At 35.8% G+C, this 14141-nt stretch overlaps 1 protein-coding gene across 1 annotated transcript in view; it reads left to right on the top strand.

The window, feature by feature from the left end:
* The first annotated feature begins 2659 nt into the window (after positions 1-2659).
* Positions 2660-14141, top strand: part of LOC101900907 (G protein-activated inward rectifier potassium channel 3) — a 138226-nt gene continuing 126744 nt past the window's right edge. The window contains exon 1 of the mRNA XM_059126448.1: positions 2660-2678. The gene's annotated coding sequence lies outside the window, so the exon portion shown is untranslated. The remainder of the gene's footprint in view (positions 2679-14141) is intronic.

Raw genomic sequence — 14141 nt, 5'->3', positions numbered from 1 at the left:
CATCGGATGAAACATATATATGGGGGCTATAGCTAAATCTGAACCGATTTTCACCAAAATTCGAAGCAAAATTCCGCCCCTTCGGATAAAGATACATGTGAGAGCTATATCCAAATCTGAGCCCGTCTTGATAAAATTTTTAACACTTATTTCTGAGCTGTATCTGATATCTGGTACAAACAATTATTGTTGTGGAGTGCAGATTACGCGTGTGAAGGACTTAAAACCCCAAATGAAATAAAACTTATGTATAGGAGCCTTAGCTATATCTGAACCGATTTTCACCAAATTTGATGTATTTGTTCCTAGTATAAATTCTTTCGGAATTGCCAAAATTCAGTCCATTTGGGTTGATATTAGCCATTTGGCGCACAATAAACCTGATATCGGATAAAGATATATATGGGAGTTATATCCTAATCTGAACCGATCTCGACAGCATTTGGCATAGGTATTTTCGATCTGATGCTCGGCATCAATATCAATCTTGTGGAGGGCATATTACCCTGTGAGGGACTTAAAACCCCAAATCGAATGAAACATATATATGAAAGCTATAGCTGAACCAATTTTTGATTTGATGTACTTGCTTCTAGATTGAATTCGGTCGGATTTGCCAAAATGCAGGTCATTTGGACTGACATTGGCCACTTGGTGATATTGGCCGGAATCGGTTAAAGATATACATGTGAGCTAATTATTTCATCTCAATCGGATAATAAATGCGACCTGCATTTTGTTCACGAAAATACATGTACAGGCGAACTGACACGCATAAATCTACTCAAAAAGTGATTTTAGGAAGATCCTCTTAAGAGAAGTTTAAATTTTTATTATTTTATAGCAGTTTTTATACCGTCAGCCATATGGCTAGAGAGGGTATATATTATTTGATAGGCCAAAACGTGTCTCATCGAAATAGCGGTTTTAGACCCTAGGTATTTTTGTACCAAGTCCGTTTCAGGACATTTAGAAACGATCTTGCTATGTCCGTCCGTTTGTTTGTTAGGTTGGCTGGTACCCACGATAACTCTCGTTGGGAGCATTTGGTCCAAATTTGCTACATTGTAATATTATTGTCAAACTTAGATCGTGTTCTGAAAATGGCAATATCGGTCCACTCAACAACAAAAGATCGACAAAACCATATTTTACTGCACAGCAAGAGAAAGAATAATCCAATTTTGCTCCAACCCCTATTTTTACATCAATGCTAGGTCAGGTGCGAATATGGACAATGATATAAGATGATATAAGTGATATAAGAGTCCGATCATCTTCAAATTTCACACATCACATATTTTTATTACCCCAAGATCTGGTTTGAAGATGGGATATATCGATTTCACAAAGGGCCAAAATTTTAAATATTCATGAAGCTCATGAAATACGAAATTAACATCCGATTCCATTCGGACTTGGTACATCTCAATATTTTAACTCAAGATCTGTTATAAATATGGGAGAAAATGGGCCATTTCTTCTGTATTTCCCCCACATAGGGTTCATGATTCTTCAACTCTCCTCAAATATCACACATACAAACATTTTTGCTAACACAAGATCTGTTGTGAAAATAATTTATATCTGCGAACCCCTTCTGGAACCTCATCCACAAAGGGGTCGCAATTTTTTAATATTTTTATCTGCCATAACTGGCGAAACAAGTCAGCGATTTTTTACAACTTGCTATATCTAAATATATCTCTCTTAATCAAAAACCTGATTTTTTCTTGTAATTTCGCCCACACCAGTATTTCTTCTGTATAAGATGAAGTGTGCAAATGGAAGAACTTTCTGGCCAACATTTTCCTAAATATCGTACATTTTAAATCATTTCTTAGAATTAACATTAAGAAAAATCGGAATTTTTTTAAATGATTTTTCGCCTCAAATCGCTAATCTTACTTGGGGACTTCCTGGTAAAATAGTTGAGGATTGAGGTTATTAAAAATTTTTGTAAGAATTTTTAGTCAAAAGGTATTAATGATACTTAAGTACATTCTGGCCGAAAATCGAAAAATCTTCAAGTACCTCCTGTCAAAAATTGTGCATTTTTTAAAAATATTCACTGCTATTCGTAATACCGCAAACTCCTATAATCGAAAACCCCACCGATGCCTTTTTTAACTTGTTCTCTATATCACTTTATACAATTTAAAGTCTTGTTAAAGTGAACTACTTATTGGCTCATAAATAGTTTGTCCTTTTTTCTCTCACGATAATCCTTTGCATTGCAACTGCATCCGAAAAAAATGAAACGCATAAAAGTGGACGTTTACAAATAAGCTGCAATTGTCTGACACAAAAAGTACGAAGAAGAACTTTTTAATGGCAAAGCTAAAAATAAACGAAACGAATTTTTCAAGCCAATCCAATTGGCTATAAAAGTTGCATTTTATGATGGCGTTAAATCTGTGTGTGTGTGTGCATTCTACGTTGTAGCATCCTTGACATTTCATGGAAATGGAATGTTCGTAGTTTTCCTCTCGGAAAAAGTTTCAACTAAATGCCAATAGAGAAGTGAAACACTTTGAAGAAGTTTAAAGTTAAAAGTAGCCATTGCGTTTTACTGTCTTTTAAATAATCTACATAAAGTTAACTAATACTTTGTTTCTCTGTCTCTTTCTATTTTATAGATCTCAAACTATGGAAATTGATATTGAGTGAAAATGGTGGTAAGTTTAAGTTTCAGTTGCTTAATTTAGTATTCAATTGGGTAATCATATACATGTTATTCAAATTGTGTGTATGTATGTAGAGTTTTTCGATTTTGCTTTCGAGCACAATTTTACGTATACGCAATTTTTCGAGTGCATATATTAGCATTAATCATACGTCATAGATGACGTAAATCATCATATATTTAGACGATGAACGACGAATTATTTGATTAACATCTTGAAATATACACACCAATATAATATAAAATAAATCTATACATTTACATAACGCACGTACACACATTTTTGGATTATTTTAAAAATAGAAATTCTTTAAATGTGTAGTAGTTTTATGATGTTTTTTTTTTAATTTAGAAGGACTCATCTCATAGCGATAAAAATATTGATATGAGCAAAAGAAAATCAAAAATATTTATTTCCTATTTTATGTGAATAACTGATAATTTTGAACTTTTGTGAGGCACCAGAAGGAGATTTACATCAAATCTCTGGTTGAGAGGGATAATTAGATCCACCAAGCATCGCTGACTTGTTTCGTAAGTTATGATGAATATAAAACCTGAAAATTGTGAACCTTTGTGGGACAGGTACCAAAAGGGAAAGACTGATATATCCCATCTTTGCATAAATATTGGAATGTGCGAAATTTAAACGGAATCAGTTGAACTGTTGTGGGGAGGTACCGGAAGAGTGACCCGATACATTCCGTCTCACACTATATTTTTCTTTAGTATAAGTATTGGGATGTGTGAAATTGAAAAGGGAATTGGATGCTTATTTCGATTTTATGAGCGTTCTGTTATCCAAATTTTGACCCCTTTATGGGGAAGGTACCAGAAGGAGTGGGCCGATATCTACCATCCATACAACAGATTTTGTTTTGGTAGAAATGTTGGAATGCGTGAAATTTGAGTGGATCACTTACTTATTTCGCATTTAATGAGAGACGTAATTATTCAAAAATTTGTCCCGTTGTAGGAAAGGTACACCAGATCTTGTGTTGGTAAAAATATTGAGATGAGCGAAACTGGAAGGACTCTTATTTCACATTGTATAAGAGTTATAATTTTTCCAAATTTTGACGCTTTGTGGGACAGGTACTTGATATTGACCAATTGCGAATATTGGGTGTTGCAAAGTTTGAACAAAATTGGAATTGGAAGAAATTGTTCCATACCCTCAGCCATATGGCTGCAGAGGGTATATATCATTTGATACGGCCAAAACGTGCCTCATCGAAATAACGGTTTTAGACCATAGGTCCCTTTGTACCAAATTCCTTTCAGGACATTTGGAGTCGATCTAAATTATCCAATTTATTTGCGAATGCCAATATTTTTATGAGTGGTGCGAAAGTGGACAACATCAACCCACTAATGTACATCTCCACAAAGGGTCAAGTTATTGAACTCTTATAAAATACGAAATAAGCATTCGATTCTCTTCAAATTTCACACATCTCAATATTTATACTATTGCCAAGACCTAGTGTGAAGATGAAATATATCACTCCATTTCAATCTCATTGGTTCACTCCTTCTGGTACCTCCACCAGAAATCAAAATTTTGAATAACCTAGACGCTAAAAAATGCGAAGTAATATCAGATTCCCTTCAAATTTCACACATCCCAATATTTCTATCTGGCGTGATGATAGATATCGGCCGACTCCTTCTTATAAATTGCAAAAACAAGTCAGCTATTATTTCAAAAGTTGCTAATCTGAGATCTGATGTGAATATAGAATTTACCGGCTTCCTCCTTAGATGCTCACCCATTATTTTCTCAGTATTAGATGAAGTGGAATACTTCGGCCACTATATCTGTTACCTCACGCACTTTTCATAATTTTCCGAAAAATAGTATACAGAGTGAGATAAAAAAAACGCCATTTTTACATTTTTTTTTTAAATTTTATTGAATGATAGCAAAAAATGTCGGAAGTAGCATCAAATTTTAGAATAAGTTAAAGTTTGTTCGAATTATGACCTTCAAACGGCCAATGAAACCTTCACACGCTGCTCGAATGTTGCTCTGCGGTATTTTGGCTCATTCCCGGCGAAGCGCTTGCTTGAGGTGATCGACACTTTGGTATTTTTAGTGCCAACCTTGCTTTCAAAAATACTCCAGACACAATAGTCCAACGGATTGGTATCCGGAGATTTTGGTGGCCATGGAAATGAAATGCCCTTTAAATGAAGAGAGGAACCTCATTTTGTAATCAGTCCTGGGTGGTGCGTGATGATTGCGATGCTGCTGAGTCCTGTTGGAATGTCCAAAGTCTGCGGCCAAATGTTTGCTTTCCCAAGGCTTTAATACACACTCCATAATATTTTTGGACGATTAATACGAGCGGAGAGGCCCACATCATCCCCATGGCCGGCGCTTGTGTTCTGGTGGCCAACTGAAGGTGCACATATTCAGCTGACCTCTTTGGCAAGTGTACGCGATCATTTTGTTTGTTTACATACTGCTGCACAACGAATGTTTTCTCACCGGAGACAACCAAATTCGGCAATTCACCACTTTCGGCCAAGCGAAGCAACTCTTTAGATCTTTTGAGTGTATATTCTTTCTATTGCGGTGTAAGTTCTTGCACTTTTTGGAATTTCAATGACTTTACTCCGAGGTCATTTTTCAATATTTTCCGAATGGAATATTGCGATATGTACAGATCGCGAGCCATTTTTCGGCCACTCCGAAGCGGGTTTCGATCAAGTCGCTTCTTTACTTTTTGAACCATTTCTGCTGATGTTGCTGTTTTCTTCCGTCCACTTCCTTGACATCGCGGTAACGAGCGATGGTACGAGACACAAAAGATTTATTCACATTTAAATGCTGGAGTGCTCTAACGATAGCCGCTTGTGCTTTTCCAGCCAAATATAAAGAAATCACACTATCACGCTTGAATTCCATCACTAATAACTTTTTTCTGGAAAATTCTCACCAAAATGCTTTTGTACGCTTTTAAACAATACCATGGGGTGTCACTGGAATAATTTGAACAGCTGTCGGACGAGTGGCTTAGAAATGACCGCAGTCTGAAGTTTGTTGCAGTTTTTTCATCTCACCCTGTATTTCTCATAATAAAGGTGAATGAAGTAGTCGATGTAGGCCATATCAAACTCAGGTCAAAAATTTCTTTACACATTTATATCAGACTTAGGTCAAAAAAATCTTTGGAATCTCCCCCATTAAGGGCCAACAGTTTGAATAACCATAACAGAAGTCACAATATATTTAATTAAACGAACAGTCGAGCGACAGATACTTTTGGAGTGTTATATGCGGGTCGCAATTATCGTGCGATCTTCAGGAAATTTAGCATGGGGCACGATAAGGATCAGAATAAAAACCTATTGTCTTGGACGATATTTGCAAATTATTTAGGGTACAAAACAATTTGACATTTTTCGAACTTCAAATATTGTTTGAAATACACTTCGAGAATGAAAAATAGAAAATCTGTTAATTCCGATACTGCGAATTGTATTCGACGTAGTAGCAACATTTGCTACATCAAATACAGAATCTTTTTTAGAGATCGTATGCCTTTGCAAAATATTGATTCCAGATCTATGATGATTATTCGAAAAGAGGAACTATTAAGTTTAACATTTGCTTTTATTGTGCTGTGAATATGGGGATGTTTCTTATGAGAATTGTAATTGCAATCAAAAAGTTTTCCGATCTGGAGAAACTTTGCCGTAAATTGTAGTTTTGTAGGGTATCAAATGGTTGGCCCCGCCCGACTGTAGATTTGCTTATTTGTTACTACTACTCTTAAATAGAATTTAGCAAAAAAAAAAATCCAACGAACAGCACCTTCATTATTTTAAGATTTGTGTTCTCAAAAAGTGTAGGATCGTAGCCCAAAAATAGGTTTAGTAATTTTTTGTACAAATTTCGAAATACCTCACTCTATCTCCCATCTACCCACCAACAGTTACCTTCGTATGAAATTTCAATATTCTGTCTTTATTATTAAAATTAAAATAATGTGCTCCGATTAATTTCATGTCATTCATTGTTTCTCCGATTAATTTCATGCCGCCATTTTGCAGAAGAGTAAATTTCCAAAAATTAATTTCCAATTCTGACGCTTGAACATTCTGACACTTCATAGATTTGTTACTAAATAACGAATTAGGATGAAAAACGTGTTTGCCATATTTATGTATTGCTAATGCTCACACACACACACACTCATGTTTGAATTTCCACAAACACAGACGGTTGCAGATATTCTCTATGGGATTTTTTTCTGATTCACTTCGAATGCCACTTTTCAATTTCATTTGAAATTTTCACACGGTTTGCAGAGGTTCCTCGAAGGTTCTACAATTTAAAAGAGAAGAGTGGTAATGAAAGTGCCAAAACCCCGACAGACATTCGTTATTTACCGCCGTCATTCACAATTCGCTGAAGACAAGCCACGAAGAGCAATGTGTTAATTGGTTTATACTTTTTAAATTAATTCCATAATTAATTTATTAATTTAATAATAAAAAGCGATATCTAATGAACGTGGAAACCAATCAGTAGAGAGAGAAGCTGCACAGTTCTGAGAGAAATAGACTTGCTTCAAGTTAACATTGTTTAACGAACATTTGCAGTTTTAAATGCATTGCTTTCTAGACAATTTAGAAGGAACTAATGTTAAAGTGTATTTTTCGATATTCGGTGCAAAATAGAGGAAGTGAAACAAAACAAATGACTGATGTTAAAATTAGAATACCAGGTGTTAATCTGCTAATTTGGTAATATTTTACTATTCCCAGCAAATCTTGATTATGAAGGCCATAATTTGTGCCGAACTATTTCTCTTGGGCTCTTTGGTGTTTTGGTTACAGAGAGTAGATGATATTATTTGAAAACTTAAAATAAAAGAACCCTTAAGATTCTTTGTTTGTGAGCTCCACTTAATAACACCGTGACATCAGTATACTATATTATTAGAGCCAATAGGCTATAAAAATTGTACCGGCGTCTTAAAACTTATATCGCAATGTTAACTACATGGAATCTTAGCATTTAAGGCATACGGTATCTTCAGCAATATTAAGAGCTCCAAAATAAACGGCCATGAAATTCTATTGTAGTTTCCGAAATATATCAATATCCTTAATCTTGAATTAATGCGTGAGATGTATAAATATTAAAAACGTATTTTATAATATAAAATAAAAACCAGTAAAGAAAGTCCTAAAGTCGGGCGGGGCCGATTTTATGATACCCTACAATACTTTGCTAATTTAATTGAGCTCCACATAACAATTAAAAGTTTTTATGGGAGAATTCAATCATACACCCTTTGATTATAATTATATCTTAAAATTCAAAGGACCAAATATGCCGAAGCATTTGTATCTTTTAAATTCGGACTTGTATTGCCCATTTGGTGCAAAATTAATTTGAAATCAGATAAAGATATATATGGGAGCTATATCCAAATCTGAACTCGATCTCGATAAAAAATTAGCAAAGGTATTTCTGTGCTGCATGTGATATTTTTCCCCAAATATTGTTGTCACAGAGTGCATATTACGGCTGCGGAGGACAGAAATAACAAATCGGATGAACAATATATATGGAAGCTATAGCTATATCTGGACCGATTTCGATCAAATTTGGCAATCTTATTTCCAGGCCTAATTTGGTTGTATGTGCGAAATTCCATACTATTCGGGCTGATATTACACGTTTGGTGCACAATAAAAGGTAAATCGGACGAAGATATATATGGGAGCTATATCTAAATTTTTACCGATTATCTCCAATTTCAATAGGGTTCGTCCTTGGGCCAAACAAATGTTGTTTGAAAAATTTCATCTCAATCGGATAATAAATGCGACCTGCATTTTGTTCACAAGAATACATGGATGGACGGACGGACAGACAGACGGACGGATATGCGTAAATCGACTCAGAATTTGATTCTATGCAGATCATGAAAAGGAACTATGGGTATATCTCGTTTCCTTTTGCCTGTTAGAAACAAATGCACAAAGACATAATACCCTGACCACATTGTGGTGTAGGGTATAAAAACCATTCTTAAAAAGGTACAGGCTGAGGTAAAAAAACTCAAGCGCTTGCTTGAGGTGACACTATCGTATTTTTTACTGTCAACCTTGCTTTCCACAATACTCCAGACACAATAGTCCAAAGGATTGATATCCGGAGATTTTGGTGGCCATTGTGCGCAGGAAATGAAGCGAGGAACCTCATTTTTTACCATTCTTGGGTGGCGCGTGTTGAGTGCGATGGTGCTGATTCCTGTTGGAATGTCCAAGGTGTGTGGCAAAAATGTTTGCGTGCCCAAGGCTTTAATACACCCTCCAAAATATTTTCGGGATTATATTCGGCATTTACTCTGATGTCACGATCGATTAATACGAGCCCAGAGCGACCTTCGGCTGTTATGGCGGCCTACACCATCACCATGGCCGGCGCTTGAGTTCTGGTTGCCAACCGAAGGTGCACATTTTCAGCTGACCTCTTTGGCAATAAACACGACCATTTTCTTTGTTTACAAACTGCTGGGCAACGAATGTTTTCTCATCGGAGAAATCAAAATTCGGCAGTTCACGACTTTTGGCCAAACGAAGCAATTCTTTAGCTCTTTTGAGTCTATTTTCTTTCTGTTGTTGTTTCCGGTGTACGTTCTTGCACTTTTAGGAATTTCAATGGCTTTATCCCGAGCTCATTTTTCAATATTTGCCGAATGGAATATTGCGATATGTTCAGCCCACGAGCCATTTTTCGGTCACTGCGACGCGGATCTCGATAAAGTCGCTTCTTCACTTTTCAAACAATTTGTACTGATGTTGCTGTTATCTTCCGTCCACTTCCTTGACGTCGGGCTACGCAACCAGTATCACGGAAACGAGCGATGGTACGAGACACAAAAGATTCATTCACATTTAAATGCTGGAATGCTCTAACGATAGCCCCTTGTGGTTTTAGAGCCAAATATAAAGAAATCACACTATCACCCTATCATCCATCACGAATAACTTTTTTTTTGAAAATTCTCATCAAAATGCTTTTGTACGCTTGTAAACAATATAATGAGCTGTCACTGGAATAACTTTAACAGCTGTCGGACGAGTGGCTTAGAAACGACAGCAGTCTGAAGTTGGTTGCAGTTTTTTCATCTCACCCTGTATTTTTAGCAATGTTAAAAGCTCTATCAAACGGTCATGAAATTCTATTGTAGGTCCCAGAATACATCAATTTTTCCTGAGATTTTTAGATATCGAAAACGTATTTCACGATTTTAAGTAAATCTTCTTAAAAACTTTATATAAGAAGGGTGGCGTCGAAGACAAAAGAAGGATAATTTTAAAAGCTCGAATCTCAAATAATTTTTGTATATGAAAATTAGTGTTTTTTGAGACATGTAGCTCCGCCCTGTTGAAACCGAATGTTGCTAATATCCTCCTTTTCAATTTTCGGGAACAAAAACCAAAATGACCCGATAACGTAACGACCACTCCCAGCAAAATAGGCATACTATGCCTCTGGACGAAAATTCTGCTGATTTTTTGTTTGTATACAGACGGATCTGACTGTGATCGCTGCTTCCAAAATTTTGTGTGGAATTGTCAGGCACTTTCTGCAACATTACCATAATTCTCAAAGTAATGTCACAATATTTTTCAGCAATGTTCAACCAGATACACAACCATATTCGTTCAGCTTAAGAATAAAACTAATTTTACTTTCAGTCATATGGCTACAGAGGATATTTGGATATTTCGGGTCGATCTAAGAATGCCCGTCTGTCTGACTGGATGGCGCGTACGAAAGGAGCATCCGATTTAGTCAAAACTTGGTACATCAGAATATTATTGTCAAACGTAAATCGAGTTCGGAGATAGGCAATATTGGTCCACTATTCCTGGTACCTCCCAACCAAAAGTTCAACATTTTTATAGGAAAAAATTTTTCTCATAGAACAAGAAAGGATCATTAAATATTGTCCACCTTTTATCAGTGCTAGGTCAGACGAGAAATTCAATAATATTGGCCTACTCCATCAAGTACCTCTCCCACAAAGGGTCAAAACTTTGAATTATTATAAGTCTTATAAAATGAGATATGAGAGTCCGATTGTCTTCAAATTAGACATATCACAATATTTTTGTTAACCTTTCTAGTACCTTCCCCACAAAGGGGCACAATTTTGAATATCCATGAAGCTCTTAAAACGCGAAATTAACATCCGATTCCATTCAGAATTGGTAGACCTCAATATTTCCATCAACACAAGATATGTTATAAAGATGGAAGAGATCAGACCATTCCTTCTGGTACCTCCCTCACAAAGGGTTAAAGTTTTGAATAACCAACACGATTATAAAATCCGAAATAAGCATCCGGTTCTCTTCATATTTCACACATATCATTATTTCTACAAACACAAGATCTGCTGTGAAATTGGAATACATCGGTCCACTCCTTTTGCTACCTTCCCCACCAAGGTTTAACATTTTGAATAATCAAAACTCTTATAAAATGGGATGTAAGAGTCCGATTGTCTTCAAATTACACACATCACAATATTTTTATTAACCCATGATCCGGTGTGAAAATGGAATATATCGATCCACGCCATCAAGCACCTCCCCCACAAAGGATCAACATTTTGAATAACCATGAAACTCATAAAATACAAAATTAACATCCGAATTCATTCAGATTTGGTACTCCTCAATATTTCCATCAACATAAGATTTTTTATAAAGATGGTAGAGATCGGACCATTCCTTTTGATACCTCCCCAAAAATGATCAAAATTTTGAAAAAACAAAACGCGTAAAAAAAGCGAAATAAGCACCCAACTCTCTTCTAATTTCCCACATACAAAATTTTTGCTGATGTCAAGATCTGAAGATGACATATATCTGCGAGCCCCTTCTGGTACTTTACCCAGAAAGGGTCACAATTTTCAATACATTTATCTGTCATAATCTGCGAAACAAGTCAGCGATTCTTTACAACTCGTTATATTTAAATATTTTTCTCAACCCCAAACCTGAGATGAATATAAAATTTATTATTTCGAATAAAATTGGATATAAAGGTTCGATTTTCTTGTAATTTTGCCCATACCAATATTTTTATCTGTATTTGATGAACTATAAAAATGGTATATTTCGGTCGACTATATCTGATACCTCACGCACATTTTAACATTTTCTAAAAATTATCTCATATTAAGTGAAGTAAGTAGTCGATATAGTCTTAACCTGTCGCAATATTTATATCATATTTATTAAAGTCCGATGCAAAATGGACAATATTCGCCCATTCCTTCAGAACGTACTCCATAGTGCGTTAACAATTTGAATAATCATAACAGATTTAAAAAATCGAACATTGGCTGAGGGTATACATCTGTCGCCAAAACCGTGGGATACATCTTTCATGTATGTTTTCTATAACTCTGAAAGCTCTCAAACTTTTGACACCATAACCTTTCACAAGATGCCTCCCCCGCTCGCCCACAACATACCAACCTCGTTTATAATTGCTTTATTTATTTACTTTTAAAAACAACAAAGCCATCCACCATCCACTTCTGCGTTCAATCGTCCGACACACCATCTAAATGAATTATTGGACTCCAGGGTATATTTATAAGAATTGTTCCCTTTTTTATTCCAGTTGCTGTTGATGTTGTTGTTACACTTGTATCTATCTTTAGATTTAATGTATGTTGTTTGTTATAAACACCAACAACAACATAAAATGCAAGAACAACTACAACTAGAAAAGTGCATTGCATTCTAAGCATGAATATGGGTGTCTGTGTAATTTTCTTGTCGGTTGGAGAATAAATTTTCCTGGACTGGTTTTGTGGAACAACAAAAAGACGAAAAACGCAAACGAAAAAATGCCAACAAAAAGCATGCAACACAGAAATTATTGTTCTATCCGACCCGAAGATGAAAGAACAAAAAGAAGCAGAAGAAGAAGAAAAATTAAAGTTCTGCATTGGCTTTTTGTGGACTAACGTGGCTAAAAATAGTTTTTACTCGAATTGGCTATGTTTTTCTTTGAATATCCTACACTTGGGGTGGGGGGATGTTTGAGAGATGTTCGATTTTTTGTTGCTACCATAATTTTTGTTAATCGTTTGACAAAAACGATAAATGTACGTAAGAAGTCAGGGGCGTTGCAAGAAAATTAGAATTCGTCTCATTTTTGATTTAATGAAAACCAGTAAGGGAAGCTCAAAAGTCGGGCGGGGCCGACTATATGATACCCTATACCACTATGCATATTTAGTAGAGCTCTCGTAAAAAGGTTTATACAGGGCATTTCAGAGCTCTATGAGATATTTGGTACAAAATCAAAATCTATCTAATTCTATCGTGCATTTTACGAACTATAGCTATCTCTGAACCGGGTTTCTCCAAATTTGACGTATTAGCTTCTAGACTGAATTCGGTCTTATGTACGAAAATGCATGCCATTTGGGCTGATATTGGCCATTTGATGCACAATTAACACGAAATCGGATGAAGATATATATGGGAGCTATAGCTATATCTGAACCGATTTTTACTAAAATTGGTGTACTTGCTTCTAAGCTGGTTTCGGTCGGATTTGCCAAAATTGATGCTATTACGGCCATTTGGTGGTCAATCACCCGAAATCGGATGAAGATATATATGGGAGCTATATCCAAAAACAGCTATTCCTGTGCTCCATCTAATACCTGGTACCAAATATCACGGTTGTGGAGTGAATATTACGAATGTAAGGGACTAAAACACTAAATCGGATGAAACATATATATGGTTGCTATATCTATATCTGAACCAATTTTCACTAAATTTGATATACTTGCTTCTAGGCTGAATTTGGTCCGATGTACTAAAATTCAGTCCGTTTGGACTTATATCGGCCATTTGGTGCACAATTAACCCGATATCGGATGAAGATATATATGGGAGCTATATCCAAATCTAAACCGATTTCGATAAAATTACAAACAGCTATTTCTGGGCTCCATCTAATACCTGGTACCAAATATCACGGTTGTGGAGTGCATAGTAGGAATGTGAGGGACTTAAAGATCAAATCGGATGAAAGATATATATGGACGGACAGACGGACTGACATGCATAAATCGACTCAGAAAGTGATTCTATGAAGGTTCTCAAAAGTAACTATGGGTCTATCTCGTTTCCTTCTCCATGTTACAAACAAATGCACAAAGACATAATACCCTTACCACTATGTGGTGTAGGGTATAAAAACTGACTAGTGATTGGCAGGAAAGTTGAGGTGATTCTATTAAAGTTGGAGATTTCATAAGGTGTATGGTATCTACATTAATAAACTGTAAAGAAAGTCCTAAAGTCGGGCGGGCCGACTTTATGATACCCTACACCACTTTGCTAATTTAGTAGAGCTCAACATAACAATTAAGAGTTTTTA

This window comes from Musca domestica, unplaced genomic scaffold (assembly GCF_030504385.1).
Source record: "Musca domestica strain aabys unplaced genomic scaffold, Musca_domestica.polishedcontigs.V.1.1 39, whole genome shotgun sequence".
Lineage (NCBI taxonomy): Eukaryota > Metazoa > Arthropoda > Insecta > Diptera > Muscidae > Musca > Musca domestica.
Note: the sequence above shows the minus strand (reverse complement) of the source record. Positions and strands in the feature narration are given on the sequence as shown.